Source organism: Doryrhamphus excisus, linkage group LG6, assembly GCF_037039965.1.
Source record: "Doryrhamphus excisus strain RoL-2023G ecotype Guam linkage group LG6, RoL_Dexc_Guam_v1.1, whole genome shotgun sequence".
Lineage (NCBI taxonomy): Eukaryota > Metazoa > Chordata > Actinopteri > Syngnathiformes > Syngnathidae > Doryrhamphus > Doryrhamphus excisus.
In genome coordinates this window covers 24117414-24134465 of record NC_136362.1, presented here as the reverse complement: position 1 = coordinate 24134465, position 17052 = coordinate 24117414, and the positions used below count along the sequence as shown (strand labels likewise).

Genomic DNA, 17052 nt, shown 5'->3' with positions numbered 1-17052 from the left:
TTTTGATTCCTTTGCTCCACATTAGGTGAGCAGTGAGTCTCTGTGATAACAGAGTTTGTGCACCAAGCATTGTTTATATAAATGCACAAACCTCCATCTTTGGTTTTACCAGAGTCCGCAGTCCTGTCTGCCCTAAGGATGGAGCGTCCTGCTAACTCGATAGCATTGTTCGGGATACTGCTGTTAAGCCAATTCTCTGTAAAAATCATGACGTTTGAGTCCATAATCCGTTTGTTGAGTCGTAGTTCGTCCATTTTGTTGATCAGAGATCGGACATTAGCAAGGAAAATGCTGGGTAAAGGGAGCCGGTGCGGTGTTAGCTTTAGCCTAGCTCGTAGCCCTCCGCGCTTACCCCGCCTTTGTTTACGATCTCGACGCCGTCTGCGAGCACTTCTGCCCGGCCGGGTGGAGTGGGCAGCCTCCGGTGTCCTGGAGATCTCCGGGATGAGTCGGAGATCGGCGATAAAACGGTCCGAGTTGGAGGACTTTATGTCTAGGAGCTCCTGTCTGCTATAGGATGTTAAAGCAGCACTGTACTGGATGAAAAAAACAGCGAGGAGCAGATAAAACACAGCGGATTTGCAAAATCTGGAGAGACGCTGAGCCTCGCGTTGTTCACGCGCCACCTTCTTGGTCTTCATTAGTCTACATGTACTTTGCGGATCTGGAAAAGGCATTCGACCATGTCCCTCGTGGCGTACTTTGGGGGGATTGGTGGCGCGCTACTACGTGCTATCTGGTCCTTGTACAAACGGGGCAGGAGTCTGGTTGGCATTGTCAGTAGTAAGTCGAGCCTGTTTCCGGTAAACGTTGGCCTCCGCTAAGGCTGCCCTTTGTCACCGATTCTGTTCACAATTTTGATGGACAGAATTTCTAGGCGCAGCCAAGGTGTTGAGGGAATCTGTTTCAGGGGCCTTAGAATCTCATCTCTGCTATTTGCAGATGATGTGGTTCTTATGGCCTCTACGGGCTGTGACCTTCAGCGCTGACTGGGACGGTTTGCATCTGAGTGTGAAGCGTCTGGGATGAGACTCAGTACCTCCAAATCAGAGGCCATGGTTCTCAGTCGTAAAAGGGTGGAGTGCTCCCTCCGGGTTGGGAATGAGGTCCTACCCCAGGTGGAGGAGTTTAGGTATCTCGGGGTCTTGTTCACGAGTGAGGGAAAGTGGGAGTGTGAGGTCGACAGACGGATCGGCGCAGCCTCGGCAGTAATGCGGTCGCTGTAACGGACCATCGTGGTTAAAAAAGCTCTCAATTTACCGGTCGATCTATGTTCCCACCCTCACCTATGGTCATGAGCTTTGGGTCATGACCGAAAGAATGACATCTCGGATACAGGCGGCTGAAATGAGTTTCCTCCGTAGGGTAGCTGGACTCACCCTAAGAGATAGGGTGAGGAGCTCAGTCATCCGGGACGGCTCAGAGTAGAGCCGCTTCTCCTTCACATCGAGAGGAGTCAGTTGAGGTGGCTCGGGCATCTAGTCCGGATGCCTCCTGGACGCCTCCCTGGTGAGGTGTTCCGGGCATACCCAGCCGGGAAAAGGCCCCGGGGCAGACCTAGGACACGCTGGAGGGATTATGTCTCACAGCTGGCCTGGGAACACCTTGGTGTCCTCCCGGTGGAGCTGGAGGAGGTGGCCGGGGACCGGGAAATCTTGGCTTCCCTACTAAGACTGCTGCCCCCCGCGACCTGGACCTGGATAAGCGGAGGAAAATGGATGGATGGATGGACTTGTATACTAAAATGAGATGGAGATAATTGCAATATTTGTCGGAATAGTTCTGGAACAAATGGTGGAAGGAGTATCTGACCAACATTGCTCTGAGACAAAGATGGCATACGCCAAGAAGAAACATGCAAGTTGGAGATGTGGTGATCGTCAAAGAGGAGGAGGTTCCCCGAAACGAACGGAAACTGGCTGGGATTCTTCAAGTCCATAAGAGTGACAATGGACAAGTGAGGACAGTTGCGGTGTTTCGCGATGCTTCAATGTCCCGCAATGGTGTGTGAATGCACTCAAGAGCAATAAATGCATCGAGAACAGCAGTAAAGGAAGCGTGAACTCTTTACTGGACCAGGTCAGCTAAGTAACAAAGACAATACATCTGCAAGCTCTTCAAAGGACACGTAAAGAGCACAGCCATAGCAGAGGATGGTTTCGATCCATCGACCTCTGGGTTATGGGCCCAGCACGCTACCGCTGCGCCACTCTGCTGCCGACATCTGTACAAGTACCCTGCTTTGTGCGGCTCCTTTTGAGTGTCCTCTGTTGTCAGTGAACCTCACAAGGTCACAGTTTTTTTTTCCTGATCAGGGCACCGTTTTAGGTTGGGTGGATGAGTGATCGAAGGCGCCGGATTAAGGTTCCTTACGCTCAGGAGGCTCTGGTTGAAATCCCACAGCTGGCATTTTCCTGGTCAGCTTCATTATCCACGCCTGGAATGATTTGGCAGCAAAAGACTGTCAGATTGTAAAAGACACCTGAACACCGTGAGAAGAAGATTAAGAGAGGTTTTGTTCTAATGAGAAGGGTTTGTTTAACCGGACTGGTTGTTGCAACCGCAACCCGACTCAAGGTTCAACGTGACATTGTGACATACAAAAGAGGAACTCCCCGTCGGGGAATCGAACCCCGGTCTTCCATGTGACAGGCGGAGATACTGTCCACTATACTAACAAGGACTGCTGCTGAGCAGATGTGGTGTCGATTGGCCAAAGGGTAATTCAGAACATGCTCGTGGCCCATGACCGTTTTCATGGTAGCTGGAGACTTTAACCACTGAAATCCATCCCGCTTATCCTCATCAACGGACTGTATTCCCCACCCGTTACCAGCATGGGGACATTCCAACCCAAGATGGGAACACACTGGACCAGGGACACAGCAACATAGTAGGTGGCACAGACACAGCTTCACATTGCCCCCACTTTTAGACCCGACTGAAAAAGGACTCTCTTGCTTGGCGCTAACATGATGACCATTAGCATGTTAGCATTTAAGCTAATTTACTCATGTCTCAAGGCAAATAGACACATGGCATGATGTGGGGACACTATGGGACTGCCTTAACACTTTTGGACCTTGAGGCTGTCTTGATAGTTTTTTTTTTTTTTACCCCGGACACAGTCTCTTTGAGAGGAGGCTGCGGTCCATCAGGACCAAAACCTCATGCCACAAAAACAGTTTCTTCCTGTCTGCTGTCAGCCTCATCAACAAGGCCCGGAACCCCCCCTGACACTGTTCACACCCCACCTCTGCCTCACCCTGCCACTTTGACACTCTATATGCGTTAAATTAACGCTCAGTTTGGACTCTTAGGAAAAACAATCAGACTGCACTTTCGGAATAACAAACAAAAAACAGACTGCGTACATATATTTATACTGCATTCTGTATATTTTGTATTTTCATTTTTTAATAGATGTGTCTGCACCTACTTCACCAAAACAAATCCCCAGTCGAGGTCAGGAGGCCCCGTCTCCACTGTAAACAGTGTGGACTGGGCTCTGCTTCCCTTTTCGGAGGCGCCGGACGGTTTGCCAGAACCCCTTCGAGGCCGACCGAAAGTCGTGCTCCATGGCCTCACCGAATTCCTCCCACACCCGAGTTTTTGCCTGGACAACCGCCGAAGCCACGAACCGTTTGGCCTGACAGTACCTGTCAGCTGCTTCCGGAGTCCCACAAGCCATCAATGCTGGATAGGACTCCTTCTTCAGCTTGACGGCGGCCCTGACTTCTGGTGTCCACCATCGGGTTCGGGGCCTGCCGCCACGACTGGCACAGACGGCCTTGCAGCCGCAGCTCCGGTCAGCCGCCTCAGCAATGGAGGCACGGAATATGGCCCATTCGGACTCAATATCCCGGTCCTCCCCCGGGATGCAGGTGAAGCTCTGCCAGAGGTGAGAGTTGAAGACTCGACGAACGGGAGACTCTGCCAGACGTTCCCAGCACACCCTCACTACTCATTTGGGTCTACCAGGTCTGTATCACCAAAAGATGTGGGGCTCGAACCCACGACCCTGATATTAAGAGTCTCATGCTCTCCCGACTGAGCTAACCGGACCTTTTTCAGCCAGGATATCTCTTTTTAATTTTTTTTTTAATTGATGTGGACTTCTTGATGTTTAATCAATTCCACAGCCAACCTAGTTTCTCAGGGAAAAAAGGAGCGAGAGGTTCAGTCATAGCTGAGAACTTTGGAAGTGTAGTCATCTTAACCCTCCCGTTATGTTCATTTGTCAGGAACAGCCATGATGTTCCCGGGTCAGTTTGCATGCTTATTTATCTGAAAGATGTCCAAAACCAAAAAAAATCCCCACAAGCATTGTTAGTTATTCACTACTAACTCCATTACTAACTATTCTATCAATGTTTAGTGCAATGGTGTAACTTACCGCTCACAGGTAATGGTTTAATTAAAAAAATGGATTCAAGCACCTTCTGGCGTAATGGGATCCACAACAATCACGTCAGCTGTGGATGCAACGTCAATTCGTTCTTGAAGGGCAAGTGACAAAAAGAAGTACATGGTTCAGAAATCAGCTGCCAAAGTTTCACTGACCAAGCACCCAGGCACTGCTGGGATTTGAACCCAGGATCTCCTGTTTACTAGACAGGCACTTTGACCAGCTTAGCCACAGTGCCAGCAGTGCATCTGGCACCAACACAAAAACAGTTCGCCAATGGGGAAAAATGTTCATACAAGGGAGGGAGTCCAAAGTCCAACACATGTGTGAATTGAGAGTCCCTGGGTGGGATCGAACCACCAACCTCTCAGTTAACAGCCAAACGTGCTGAGCAATTGTGCGACAGAGACTACAACAGCATGACTGCAGTCAGGTTTCACTAAGTGCTGTCCACCTTAACTCTCGGGTGGTCCGGTCTGTTACGTTTCAGGGATATGGTGAACGTCTGATGCGTAATGCATGCCAGGTGATGTTCATCTAGCGAGCAGACATTCTTGTGGGGGACAAGCTCAACAGTAGGAATGTTAAGAGAACTGACCAGTCCGCTATCAATGAAGTTCTCGTCCGCCCCAGAGTCAATTAATGCTGTGGTAGGAGAAGCTTCCCCCGCCCAGGATATCGTACCTTCCACCTGAAGTCGGCCCACCAAAGCGGTGACGCAGCCGGTGTGGTTGGAGCGGGCAGTGCCAGCAGCTGGGGAATATCCCTGGCGGAGGAAGAGCGTTGGCGTGCTGGGCGAACTGGACAGCGGGAAATTGTGTGTAGGACTCCCACAGTACAGGCACAGCCACAGGCGTAGACGGTGACTCCTCTCCGCTGGCGAAAGGCGACTGGCTCCCAGTTGCATGGGGACGACACTCCCGATGTCGTCAGACGGCGCTCCGCTGCTGGAGCAGGGAGAGAGGAGTGGTGCCGGAAGAGCCCCAGGAGGTGGGATTTGGAGCCGACGTGTGGGTCGGAGAGGCTCCGCCCGATACGCGTTTCGTAGCGCCTTGTCATTCCAGCAGCTCTCTGCCGCTATCCCGGTTAGCTCAGTTGGTCGGCGTGTGGTGCTAATAACGCCACGGGTTCAACCCCCCGTACTGGCCACTCTTCTTTATGTGCTCCAGGAACAACAAAACGGCGACCACCCACCGGCCCCCATACCAAACATCACACCACCCACCTGTGAAACACCCTCGACAAGGCCGCTGAAAGACCGGGGAGAGGTACAGAAAACAGCATGTCAAAGCAGAGTGGCAACAAACCTCTCGGCCACCGAGACTGCAAGCAGCAGATCAATGGGGACAGTGGACCCCATTATCCTGTACCCAAAATCCAGACCACCAGTGTAGAGAATGCGGACCGCGAAAGGACAACACCCCGGCCCTCACAACCAACAGTACTCCACCACAAGGTAAACAGCATGGCGGCAACAAATGCCAACCAAAGCGTCACAGACAGGATTCGAACCTGTGCGGGGAAACCCCATTGGATTTGCCTTCACCTCTCGGCCACCGTGACCGCTTGGAAAAGATCAATGGGGGCAGGTGACCCCATTGTCCTAGAACCAAAATTTTGCTGATGTCAAGGATCAGCTGGCAACATGTGCATGGGAGGAAGACACATGGTTTGTGTGAGGGGCTACACAAGTCTTTCCACTTCTAGTTAAAAGCCAGGCACCTCACATCGTTTCCATAAAGTACCAAGGGATTGTCCTGTTGCCCTTGTATTTTGTGGGCAAAAAGGAGGCGTTTGCAAGTGGACCTCAGACCCTATCACTGGTCACCTGAACAGGGACTTGAATCCCGGACACTCAGATCAAAAGTCTAATGTTCAGGTGACTGGCTCAAACTTTGTCTTGTCTGACCACTCAGACAAGACAAAGATATTTGGCTGATGTGGTCTGTCTGTTTTCTTAAACCTGCAAATGTCCAAATACACAAGGGTATTTTCTTTGTAGGGAGCATTGCAGTACATGTGACAGGTATACTACATATGACATCAGAAATGATGGGTATTTATTCAACAGAACAAGAACAACATTTATTTTAAATAACAGCATAGGAGCTGCTGAAACACAGAGAAGGCACTGCTGGGATTTGAATCCTGTTTACTAGACATGTCTGTCAAAAAATCACAACAGTGTACAGTGTCTTCTCTTAAGGGCCCCTGCTTACCAGTTGATGGGGTTTGACTTGATTCCTTTTAACATAAAAGCATTCCGTCATCTCTTAATCTATAATCCTGGCTGGCGCTTTTGCAAAACCTAATATTTTCAAGCAGAGCTTCTGTGTTTCACCAGACCTGTGCAGAAACAAACTGAAATCTGTGACTTGATCAACCTAACGTCTGATCAAATGTGTTAGACCATGGAAGCTGTAATGTGCTTTTGAAAAGTCATTGACACACAGTTTGCCAATTGGGAACCACACAAGTGCTGTGCAAGAGTGGAGCGCAAACACGAATGAACAGTGACACTGATGCATCCAGAGAACGTCCCTGGGTGGGCTCGAACCACCAGCCTCCCGGTTAATAGCCGAGCGCGCTGACCGATTGTGCCACAGAGACTCACACCCTGCCAACTTCTGTTCAGTTGAAGCCATACTAACGCATGCTATGCTTCCAGCATGCCCTTTGTTTTGGATGTGACTCGCACCTTCTGGCGTAACAATCGAGGCATTGCAAACCGGGACACCAGCTTTACTCTTTGATGAACGCAAAGTATTTTTGGGTACAATCCAGGGGTCTTGTGCTCTCACGGAAATGGCTCTGTCTTTTTTCAACATGAGTTGAGACGAAAATGGACAGACTGCATTGGTCACTCAATCAGAATTTCTCAGTTTGCCAATTTTAGACTGCGTGACAAAGAATCAAGTCAAACTCCATCGACAGGATGGACAGGGACAACAAAGCAGGGAAGATAAGGGATAGGGAGGAGAGGGGAAAGATGCGACCGCCTTTGTTGAGAGCCAGAGAAGAAGCTCTCACCTCTGCAAGGTCAAGTACAGTATGCCAGAAGATTTTACATTGTGAGTTGTCCTCAGTCAACAAAGGTCTGGATAGCTCAGTTGGTAGAGCATCAGACTTTTAATCTGAGGGTCCAGGGTTCAAGTCCCTGTTCAGGCGGTGAAGGTAGGCCCCTTCCCTGAAATGGTAAACCTACTTCCTTTATCCTCCTTCTGTGGTCAAGTACAGTATGCCAGAAGATTTCTGCTCCTTCATCCTCAACACCGAGAAGGCCAAGGAGATGACCGTGCACACAAGGAATAACTTGTTTAAGTAAACCTTTTCGACCTAGCACCTTTGCGATCTTCCAGGACTGTGGGTAAACACCATTCTCAATAATCGGCTCCTGAATCAACTTTGCTGCCGCCCTCAGTAACCTCCCAACCAAATTATAAATACCACATGGCTCATCGCTTTTAATGGAATGCAACAGTTTTACTACCTCATCTACACTTACCCTCTTAAATTGAAAACTAGGCAGTTTATCCTACATTGTCTTGTTCTTTGTAATGGAATCTGACAGTCTACCATCAACATCTATCATCTAATCTCTAATCAAATTTACTTTATTGATAAAAAATTGAGAAATATTTGCCAATTTGGACAATTGTCAATCTGCCCCCACTTTGGACACATCGTCGTGATTCATTGTTTGGCAACTGCTTTGTGACTTCGCCTGTCCCCTTAAAAGCCCTTTCCTTCAGGTTTCCATAGTGTCGTGGTTGTCACGTTTGCCAAACACGCAAAAGGTCCCTAGTTAATTTCACAGGTGACCAAGTTAGGAATTGTGGTCATACAAGAAGGGGGTTTGTTTTTTGGTATTTGGAATACAATGTTTTCTGCATTTTGAACAATTTTCCACAGGAAAGACATCTTTCAGATGTATCAACAAAAGAGTTGAACCGCCCAATGTGGGGCTCGAACCCAGGACCCTGAGAGTAAGAGTCTCATGCGCTACCGACTGAGCAAAACGGGCCTTTTTCTGCTCTAGATATAATTTTTTGTTTTTCTTTTTTATCGATGTGGCCACCTTGATGTTTGATCAATTCCACAGACAACCTTGTTTCTCAGGGAACAGAAGGAGCGAGACTTTCAGTCATCAGTAGTTCTACAAACTCCGACTCAGGCCACATCTTTGTACCCGACATTTCCAATTTATGATCACTCTGCAACTGCCTCTGAACAGACACCCATGTCCACCCTCTCTTGGGGAACATTTGATTCGACTCAATTAAATGACACACTCAAACCAAAAGACCATAGTTGGAATCCTCCCAACCCCATTGGCACATCATGTCCCCACCCCGAGATTATCAAACTCGCTCCCAAGGAAATGTTGGAACTTGGGAAAGCATGAAGAATGGCAAGAAGTAGGATTAAGAATCCGGCTTCTTGCCAAAAGCCTACCCTATGGTAGAAGATAAAATATGCCTTTATTCGTCCCTCAGTGGGGAAATTTGCAAGGTCCCGCAAGTTCCACAACAGCAGGGGAGTACCTCAGTATGTTTACAGAAATCCATCCCGCTTATCCTCATCAACGGACTGTATTCCGCACCCTTTACCAGAATGGGGACATTCCAACCCAAGATGAGAACACACTGGACCAGGTACACAGCAACATAGTACGTGGCACAGACACAGCTTCACCCTACCCCCACTTTTAGCCCACACTGAAAAAGCAGAAAAACCCTTTTGCAGCTGAAATTGCTCAGTTGGGAGCGCGTTGGATTGAATCTCTAAAGGTCCCTGGTTCAATCCCAGTTTTCAGCACAATTGCTGTTTACATCGTGAGTTGGCAAATAGTTTGTAAAGGGGTGACTTTGTTCTCTTGATTTCATCAACATCGATCACGACAACACAGTCAATTACATATTAAGATCAGACAAGTGCAGTTGGGAGGTGACATACAGAATCCTGATGCATATCATGTTACAATCAGACACAAACAGGATGTAGGACCCGACCTTGAGTTCGCGCAAATGTTCACAGCATTAGGTCTGCAAAGTGTTCAGCTGATGTACATTTACTGGAGAGGAAAATGGGCTTTTGTCATGGTAGCCATGCCCACACAAGCTAAAATGTTTCTCCCGCCAGGACAACACCCACATGAAATTCAAGCTTTGCTCGCAGACGAAAAAGAACCAGCTGGAATGAGCAATCTGCACCTCCAAGTCTGAGTTTATGGTTCTTGCCCAGAAAAGCATAGCTCACCGCCGATTGTCTGTCCACTTGAAGTGTGGTGATGTAAAAATACACTAGTTTTGACCACACCTGTATTTTTAGTAAACATGATTAGCATGCAATGAATCAAAGTATAAGCTACGATGTCGGAGATCAAGAACGCTTTTGTTGGGGAAAAAAAGCCAGAACATATCATTTCGACAATACGGGTATCAAACCCGCTATTTCTTGCATGTAGAGCAAGAACTCTAGCCTTTGAGTTAAATCCCCCCGCTGCACAAGAAGGCTGCCACAATTTCTGCAACACCAAAACACTAATTAAGATGTGTCATTTTAAGTCCACAAGACCATGCCCACAAAGGAGATGAGGTGACCGAGAGGTTAAGGTGATGGACTGCTAATCCATTGTGTTCTGCATGCATGGGTTCGAATCCCATCCTCATCGGACTCACTAATGCACCAGTTTTGACACCACCTGTCTTTTTAGGAAACATCATTAGAATGCAATTAATCCAAGTATGCGGTACGATGTGGGAGATTGAGAATGCTTTTTTGGCAAGAAAAAGGCATAATATACCATTTGGAGAATGCAGGCATCGATTCCACTTCATCTCACATGCGAAGTGAGCGCCCTACCATTTGTGGTCAGACAAGAATGGGATTTGTTTTTGTGTACTTCGAATGAAATGTTTTCCGCATGTTGCAGAATTTAAACCCAGTCCTAACTGCATTCTCCCCTCTAGCACCTTGTCTTATCTTGTTGTGGGATCAATGCCCACAGTCTCCAAGGAGTTCTTTGCCTTTTGTAGAAGAGATGTTGGGATTGGATCACCCCTTAGCATCCGACAAACACCCCAAACCAGGGGAATTACCTCAAATGGTAAAGTGCTTGCTTAGCATGCGAGAAGTAGCAGAGTCGATACCCGCATTCTCCAAGGAATCCTTTGTATTTTGTAAAAGAGATGTGGGATCGGAAATGAGTCCAGGATCTATCCCTCAGCGTGAGACAAATACCCCAAATCTAATCCCGGCCGCCTTTTCTAGATTAGTCTCTTATCATGGAATAGTGAAGAAACCCAGTACGTGATTTATTGTTCTCAAGTAGCGCATCAAGGTGACCCCAAGCATTCCACCGAGGCCGAAGACAAATCCTACCTCCAGTCAAAACCTATCCAAATGTCAATTCCCTGAACGGAAATCGAACCCGGAGCACAGCGGTGAGAGCAGCAAATCCTAGCCACTAGACCACCAGGGACTGCTTTAGGTCTGCACTCAGAAAGCAAATGCAACGTCAATTCGTTATTGAAGGGCAAGTGACAAAAAGAAGTACATGGTTCAGAAATCAGCTGCCGAAGTTTCACTGACCAAGCACCCAGGCACTGCTGGGATTTGAACCCAGGATCTCCTGTTTACTAGACAGGCACTTTGACCAGCTTAGCCACAGTGCCAGCAGTGCATCTGGCACCAACACAAAAACAGTTCGCCAATGGGGAAAAATGTTCATACAAGGGAGGGAGTCCAAAGTCCAACACATGTGTGAATTGAGAGTCCCTGGGTGGGATCGAACCACCAACCTCTCAGTTAACAGCCAAACGTGCTGAGCAATTGCGCGACAGAGACTACAACAGCATGACTGCAGTCAGGTTTCACAAAGTGCTGTCCACCTTAACTCTCGGGTGGTCCGGTCTGTTACGTTTCAGGTGTCATTCTGAATACTGCACTTTCGCAGGAAAAGAGCCTTTGTACTTTTTCAACATGAGCTCTAAAGAAAGGTATAAGCTGAGATATACTGCATTGGCCGGGAATCGGACCCGGGCCTCCCGCTTGGCAAGCGAGAATTCTACCACTGAACCACCAATGCCACATTGGGAAACACCGTCGGAGAACAAATTAAATTGTCGAGTGGATGTGCCTCTGCAAAGTGGCGCTGAATGACAAAACATCACAACACACGCAAGGGATGCCAGGGGAGGCCGAGTACTAACAGAGCTGAGCGAGAGGGCATAAGAAAAAAATTAGTGACCTTGTGGTGGTTTCCCGACAGCACCAAGGATATGGTGCACGTCTGATGCGTAATGCATGCCAGGTGATGTTCATCTAGCGAGCAGACATTCTTGTGGGGGACAAGCTCAACAGTAGGAATGTTAAGAGAACTGACCAGTCCGCTATCAATGAAGTTCTCGTCCGCCCCAGAGTCAATTAATGCTGTGGTAGGAGAAGCTTCCCCCGCCCAGGATATCGTACCTTCCACCTGAAGTCGGCCCACCAAAGCGGATGACGCAGCCGGTGTGGTTGGAGCGGGCAGTGCCAGCAGCTGGGGAATATCCCTGGCGGAGGAAGAGCGTTGGCGTGCTGGGCGAACTGGACAGCGGGAAATTGTGTGTAGGACTCCCACAGTACAGGCGTAGAGAGGGAAAGTTGGAGCGTGAGGTCGACAGACGGATCGGCGCAGCCTCGGCAGTAATGCGGTCGCTGTAACGGACCGTCGTGGTTAAAAAAGCTCTCAATTTACCGGTCGATCTATGTTCCCACCCTCACCTATGGTCATGAGCTTTGGGTCATGACCGAAAGAATGACATCTCGGATACAGGCGGCTGAAATGAGTTTCCTACGTAGGGTGGCTGGACTCACCCTAAGAGATAGGGTGAGGAGCTCAGTCATCCGGGAGGGCTCAGAGTAGAGCCGCTTCTCCTTCACATCGAGAGGAGTCAGTTGAGGTGGCTCGGGCATCTAGTCCGGATGCCTCCCGGACGCCTCCCTGGTGAGGTGTTCCGGGCATACCCAGCCGGGAAAAGGCCCCGGGGCAGACCTAGGACACGCTGGAGGGATTATGTCTCACAGCTGGCCTGGGAACACCTTGGTGTCCTCCCGGTGGAGCTGGAGGAGGTGGCCGCGGACCGGGAAATCTTGGCTTCCCTACTAAGACTGCTGCCCCCCGCGACCTGGACCTGGATAAGCGGAGGAAAATGGATGGATGGATGGACTTGTATACTAAAATGAGATGGAGATAATTGCAATATTTGTCGGAATAGTTCTGGAACAAATGGTGGAAGGAGTATCTGACCAACATTGCTCTGAGACAAAGATGGCATACGCCAAGAAGAAACATGCAAGTTGGAGATGTGGTGATCGTCAAAGAGGAGGAGGTTCCCCGAAACGAACGGAAACTGGCTGGGATTCTTCAAGTCCATAAGAGTGACAATGGACGAGTGAGGACAGTTGCGGTGTTTCGCGATGCTTCAATGTCCCGCAATGGCGTGTGAATGCACTCAAGAGCAATAAATGCATCGAGAACAGCAGTAAAGGAAGCGTGAACTCTTTACTGGACCAGGTCAGCTAAGTAACAAAGACAACACATCTGCAAGCTCTTCAAAGGACACGTAAAGAGCACAGCCATAGCAGAGGATGGTTTCGATCCATCGACCTCTGGGTTATGGGCCCAGCACGCTACCGCTGCGCCACTCTGCTGCCGACATCTGTACAAGTACCCTGCTTTGTGCGGCTCCTTTTGAGTGTCCTCTGTTGTCAGTGAACCTCACAAGGTCACAGTGTTTTTTTCCTGATCAGGGCACCGTTTTAGGTTGGGTGGATGAGTGATCGAAGGCGCCAGATTAAGGTTCCTTACGCTCAGGAGGCTCTGGTTGAAATCCCACAGCTGGCATTTTCCTGGTCAGCTCCATTATCCACGCATGGAATGATTTGGCAGCAAAAGACTGTCAGATTGTACAAGACACCTGAACACCTTGAGAAGAAGATTAAGAGAGGTTTTGTTCTAATGAGAAGGGTTTGTTTAACCGGGCTGGTTGTTGCAACCGCAACCCGACTCAAGGTCCAACGTGACATTGTGACATACAAAAGAGGAACTCCCCGTCGGGGAATCGAACCCCGGTCTACCACGTGACAGGCGGAGATACTGTCCACTATACTAACGTGGACTGCTGCAGAGTTGATGTGGTGTCGATTGGCCAAAGGGGAATTCAGAACAGGCTCGTGGCCCATGACCGTTTTCATGGTAGCTGGAGACTTTAACCACTGAAATCCATCCCGCTTATCCTCATCAACATACTGTATTCCCCACCCGTTACCAGCATGGGGACATTCCAACCCAAGATGGGAACACACTGGACCAGGGACACAGCAACATAGTAGGTGGCACAGACACAGCTTCACATTGCCCCCACTTTTAGACCCGACTGAAAAAGGACTCTCTTGCTTGGTGCTAACATGATGACCATTAGCATGTTAGCATTTAAGCTAATTTACTCATGTCTCAAGGCAAATAGACACATGGCATGATGTGGGGACACTATGGGACTGCCTTAACACTTTTGGACCTTGAGGCTGTCTTGCTAGTTTTTTTTGTTTTTTTTTTTACCCCGGACACAGTCTCTTTGAGAGGAGGCTGCGGTCCATCAGGACCAAAACCTCACGCCACAAGAACAGTTTCTTCCCGTCTGCTGTCAGCCTCATCAACAAGGCCCGGAACCCCCCTGACACTGTTCACACCCCACCTCTGCCTCACCCTGCCACTTTGACACTCTATATGCGTTAAATTAACGCTCACTTTGGACTCTTGGGAAAAACAATCAGACTGCACTTCCGGAATAACAAACAAAAAACAGACTGCGTACATATATTTATACTGCATTCTGTATATTTTGTATTTTCATTTTTTAATAGATGTGTCTGCACCTACTTCACCAAAACAAATCCCCAGTCGAGGTCAGCAGGCCCCGTCTCCACTGTAAACAGTGTGGACTGGGCACTGCTTCCCTTTTCGGAGGCGCCGGACGGTTTGCCAGAACCCCTTCGAGGCCGACCGAAAGTCGTGCTCCATGGCCTCACGAATTCCTTCCACACCCGAGTTTTTGCCTAGACAACCGCCGAAGCCGCAAACCGTTTGGCCTGACAGTCCCTGTCAGCTGCTTCCGGAGTCCCACAAGCCATCAATGCTGGATAGGACTCCTTCTTCAGCTTGACGGTATTGTAAAATGACTACTTTCTTGCACATTGCATATGACTTTTCTTTTTGGTAAACTCTAGTTGAACTTAAGACGGCTACGTGACTTGGGGAGGCCAACGTGACCTGATTGTTATACAAGATGTTTTCGGATGGGAGGGGAGTCCAAGATGTTTTGCCAAAACACTTAGGTCCAGTCAAGAAACATGACCAGATAAGGACTGAATTCTGGAAATCCACGTCATTGCTGGTGTTCATGAGGTCTACATATATAAGCGCTGTGTTGAATAAACAAAGGAACCCCTTTTCCTACAACTGCAGAGATGGTTCGTGTTGCATTATTTGCCAACATTTGGCGTCACGAACAGGATTGGAACGAAAGACGTTGATGCCTGTGGCTCCGGGACTGCACAGCACTGCAAGCCAACGGCCGTAAAAATAGGTAAGATTTCGTACCATTTGGCTTGACAGTGTGGTGCAGTTGTGGAGGTACTTAATGAGCATTAATGTTTAAATTTCTCCAAATAAAAGAGCCTGTTATTATTGCATGAGTAATACAAAAGCAGATTGTTGGTGGGGTACACTCACACAAAGTGTAGCCCTCACTTGAGAGTGGAAAAACCTTTGTGTGTTTTAACTAAAAATGACTCGAGTCCGGCTGTATTACAGCATGATTGGCTTGTTGTAGTTTTAAGTGTAAGAAAAGTGTAGAAAAAGTGCAAAAGTGTAAGAAAAAGAGCAAGAGGCTCTTGCCGGCTGTGTGTGTGTGTGTTTTAAGACTTATGCTGCAGCAGCTCTGAGTCCCGGAGTGTGTTCAAGAGGAACTGTCAGGCTAAAGATGAAGCCGACTACAAATGGTACTGAGGGATACCTTCATTAACGCAAAGTTCGTGAGTTGCGCGCCAAGTCTGGGTAGTTACGACCTCCAAACGCGCAAAGGAGGTGACGAACTATAGAGCAAAAAGGTTGCGCCTAATAAAATACACGTGAATCATTTCACGTCTAGTGAGAAGAGAAGCATACTCAAACTACACATGGTAGATTTGCAATAAAGCACGTCTTCTTGTGTACTTTGTGATGTAACTCGAATACAGTTTTGCAGTCCTATGAGGTGGACCGAATAATTTATGAGTATATTAATGTATACCTAATCTAAAAAACTGGAGGAAAGTAAGGCGTGAAGCAATCAATCGAATTGCTCAAATTGTGTGATTGTTTTCGTGCATGTAAATAAAACTCCAGAGTTCGATTGGCGTATTCAAGACTTCTAGTGTGTGTGTTTGGCTGACTGTCTCGTCTCATCTGTAAATCTTCCAGCTGTTTTTCTATTCAGTGTCTTGAGTGTGTGTGTGTTTATATGAATGAGGGTCAGCTGAGGGTAAAAGTGTGTCTTGGCATTGTGACCGGCCAAGAGAATAGCTGTAAAAGTATTCACGCTAATCACAGCAACATAAGCCAGTATAAATAGCTAAATAGTGCCAAACAACCAAGTGAGAAGTGTGGTGAAAAGTGTATTGTCACCATAGTTCCTATATTAATCTGTGTTTGTATGATCTCTTCTGGAACAATAAGAAGGTCAACTTGAAACATAGCTGAAGTGCAAGAAGTCTGTGTTTGTCGCAGGAGTTGCTAAAGTTAGGACACCTTGTTTAACTGTGTTAGTCAGCCTCATGTGTTGTGTGTTGTGAAGGAGAAATTTGAAGTGCGTCATAACTTTGCTTGCTCTGTGGTAAAGGTGGTTGGCTTGTTGAAAGGACATGATTGTTACAGTTGAATGGACAATAGAACGTGTCTCTTCCGCATAGTGATTAAACTCTGTTGTACATTATTTTAAAAGTGTTTTAAATTTAGTCAAGCTGTGTGGTTGTGCCATTGACCGGATGTGAACTGATTCATTGGAGGAGGTGTTGAGCGAGGTGATACAAGGGGAGTGGCTACAACCCTCCCTCAGAGTGTTGAAGTGGAAGTGCGCCAGTGCAATAGTTTATATTTTACATTGGTTTTTGTGTTCAGAGTTAGTGTGTCTAGAATATTCTAATGCGTCACATTAGTGTACATCATTTGTAAAATACTTAATACTGCCGCCACGACTGGCACCGACGGCCTTGCGGCCGCAGCTCCGGTCAGCCGCCTCAGCAATGGAGGCACGGAATATGGCCCATTCGGACTCAATATCCCGGTCCTCCCCCGGGATGCAGGTGAAGCTCTGCCAGATGTGAGAGTTGAAGACTCGACGAACGGGAGACTCTGCCAGACGTTCCCAGCACACCCTCACTACTCATTTGGGTCTACCAGGTCTGTATCACCAAAAGAGCTGAACCGCCCAATGTGGGGCTCGAACCCACGACCCTGAGATTAAGAGTCTCATGCTCTTCCGACTGAGCTAACCGGGCCTTTTTCGGCCAAGATATCACTTTTTAATTTTTTTTAATTGATGTGGTCTTGGCAGGTGTGT

The 17052-nt window shown here is 48.1% G+C and overlaps 7 non-coding genes across 7 annotated transcripts; 2 read left to right on the top strand and 5 right to left on the bottom strand.

The window, feature by feature from the left end:
- Positions 1 to 4572: 4572 nt before the first annotated feature.
- On the bottom strand, positions 4573 to 4646 carry trnat-agu (transfer RNA threonine (anticodon AGU)). Its single transcript has one exon. It is a non-coding gene; the product is annotated as a tRNA-Thr (tRNA).
- A 2298-nt stretch (positions 4647 to 6944) lies between these two features.
- trnan-auu (transfer RNA asparagine (anticodon AUU)) lies at positions 6945 to 7018 on the bottom strand. The gene has a single exon. It is a non-coding gene; the product is annotated as a tRNA-Asn (tRNA).
- A 485-nt stretch (positions 7019 to 7503) lies between these two features.
- On the top strand, positions 7504 to 7576 carry trnak-uuu (transfer RNA lysine (anticodon UUU)). The gene has a single exon. It is a non-coding gene; the product is annotated as a tRNA-Lys (tRNA).
- Positions 7577 to 10000: 2424 nt separating this feature from the next.
- On the top strand, positions 10001 to 10082 carry trnas-gcu (transfer RNA serine (anticodon GCU)). The gene has a single exon. It is a non-coding gene; the product is annotated as a tRNA-Ser (tRNA).
- A 929-nt stretch (positions 10083 to 11011) lies between these two features.
- Positions 11012 to 11085, bottom strand: trnat-agu (transfer RNA threonine (anticodon AGU)). The gene has a single exon. It is a non-coding gene; the product is annotated as a tRNA-Thr (tRNA).
- Positions 11086 to 11427: 342 nt separating this feature from the next.
- trnag-gcc (transfer RNA glycine (anticodon GCC)) lies at positions 11428 to 11498 on the bottom strand. The gene has a single exon. It is a non-coding gene; the product is annotated as a tRNA-Gly (tRNA).
- Positions 11499 to 16917: 5419 nt separating this feature from the next.
- trnak-cuu (transfer RNA lysine (anticodon CUU)) lies at positions 16918 to 16990 on the bottom strand. The gene has a single exon. It is a non-coding gene; the product is annotated as a tRNA-Lys (tRNA).
- Between the last annotated feature and the right edge of the window lie 62 nt (positions 16991 to 17052).